Below are 2,162 nucleotides of genomic sequence, written 5' to 3'. Positions count from 1 at the left end.
AGGAAGTGGGGACAGGCACAAAAAGCCTGGCATTGTCCAGTAAGGTAGACCGCTGGAGAGTAGCAGACCAGGGAACCGTGGCAGTAGGGACAAAAGCATTCCACAGCTCTGATGTGAATTGTGCTCCCCTGTCAGAGGAGATGTCTGATGGCAACCCAAGTGCCGATAAATGCCCGTGTCATCTCAACAGCCGTCACTGACGTCAGTGGTACAGCCTCAGGCCAGCGGGTGGTCCTGTCAACCATGGTAAACAGGTATGTGAAACCGTTAGAGGGGGGCAGGGGACCAACCAGATCAACATTCACATGGTCAAAACGTCTCTCTGGAACGGGGAACCCCTCTAACGGGGCTTTAGTGTGACGGTTCACTTTGAACCGTTGGCAGTCAACACAGGTGTGGGCCCAGTCCCTAACGTCCTTCTTGAGGCCGCGCCAAACAAACTTTGCTGCAACCAGTTTTTGTGACACTTCGAAACTTGGTGGGAGAGACCATGAATGGCATCAAAAACTTTACGTCTCCATCCTGGGGGACGAGTGGGAGGACGGCCTGGGGAGACGTCAACACAGGAGTGTGGTGCCAGCATCGCCAAAAACCACATTCTCAACTTTCAGCCAGTAGTCGAGGTCCTCAGGAGTTCCAGTCCGGGTCTGTGGTGATCCATTGCCATGTGATTGTAATCCAAACCGAGAGGACTGCCCGCTGTACGGCCGCCCTGACAGGCAGTCCGCCACTGGTTGTTCTTACGGCACGTGCTGCAAGTCCGTAGTGAACTCCGAAATGTAGGACAGATGACGTTGCTGGCGGGCGGACCACGGCTCAGCTACCTTGGCCTGGCAAAAGTCAGGCTTGTGGTCCACAAAAGCAGTGAAGTGTCGGCCTTCCAGTAGGGAACGAAAATGTCGAAGGGAGGTAGAGACCCAATAATCGGGAGGCTCGTCGAGTTGTACTTCCGTCACTGGGGGTAACTGAGACCTAAAGAAAGCCACGGCTGCCACGGCCACCACCCACCCGCTCGTAGAGAGCCCCGACAGCGTATGTGAGGCATCTGAGGGATGGCATGGGGGCTGTGGGAGAAGGGTGAGCCAACAGGGGTGGCGTCGCTAGGGCTTCTTAGTGGCAGCGAACGCCTTCTCCTGCTCTCAGTCCAGTCCACAGCCTTGGGTTTACCTTCAAAGCCTCATGCAGGGCTGCATGAGCTGACGGCACGAGAAAGAAGCAATGGTAAAAATTCACCATTCCAGGAACTCTGCGGCTTGACAGTGAGTGGGCGTGGGAATTGTGCGACCGCCTCCACTTTGAAGGGAGGGGGACTGCCCCCGTCTCAGTGACTCTGTGTCCTAGGAAGTCTATGGTGGAGAGACCAAAATGGCACTTGACGGGGTTGATAATTAGTCCATGTTGGCTAAGCCGTCAAACAGGGTGCGAAGGTGTGCAGGTGTTGAGATTTGGAGTTCTCGCCACCAGGTGTCATCCAAGTACACAAAAAGAAAGGGCAGGTCCGCAAAACTGAGTCCATGAGGCGCTGAAAAGACTGAGCTGCGTTTTCAGTCCGAATGGCATGCGCAGGAACTGGCAGAACAAACGGCGTGATCACTGCTGTTTGGGACGTCAGTGGGTGTACTGGCACCTGATGATATCCCTGACGAGGTCCACTTGGAAGATCACCTTACCCGCAGGTGTGCAGAGAAATCCTGTATGTTCGGGACTGGGTAGCGGTCAGGTGTTGTAGCTCATAGCCGCTCGGTGTGTGCGCACGGGCGCCAGCCGCCGCCAGGTTTAGGGGCGATGTGGAGGGGTGACGCCACGAACTGTTGGAACGGGGACTATGCCGCGTGTTCCATAATGGCAAACCAGCTTTGCAACGGCAAGCTTGGTCGGTTGAGGCGCCGAGCGCGGGCGTAGACGGCGGACCCGTTGTGGCGATATGATGCTCCACACCCATGTTCATGGTAGATGCAGAGAAAGTGGGCTGGTGAGGGCGGGAAACCGGCAAGCAGACGGTGGAAGTCATCCGACGGCACGCATCCCCTTTTGCGTCTTTATCCATGAAAGGACCCTACCCGCGCTTGAAGTTAAAGAATGACAGGCTGCAGCATACACGTAGATGCGGCCTTCTTGTGCAGCCTCTGCCTGTCCCCTTCCCCGCACCGCCCTGTTTCCCG

The 2,162-nt window shown here is 56.2% G+C and overlaps 1 protein-coding gene and 1 long non-coding RNA gene across 2 annotated transcripts in view; one reads left to right on the top strand and one right to left on the bottom strand.

Moving 5' to 3' along the window:
* The window catches only part of LOC116693377 (collagen alpha-1(XXVIII) chain), a 71,301-nt gene that overhangs the window by 18,682 nt on the left and 50,457 nt on the right, over positions 1–2,162 (bottom strand). The window lies entirely within an intron of this gene.
* Positions 1–2,162, top strand: part of LOC116693495 (uncharacterized) — a 42,160-nt gene that overhangs the window by 857 nt on the left and 39,141 nt on the right. The window lies entirely within an intron of this gene.

Source organism: Etheostoma spectabile, chromosome 8 (genome assembly GCF_008692095.1).
Source record: "Etheostoma spectabile isolate EspeVRDwgs_2016 chromosome 8, UIUC_Espe_1.0, whole genome shotgun sequence".
NCBI lineage: Eukaryota > Metazoa > Chordata > Actinopteri > Perciformes > Percidae > Etheostoma > Etheostoma spectabile.
Note: the sequence above shows the minus strand (reverse complement) of the source record. Positions and strands in the feature narration are given on the sequence as shown.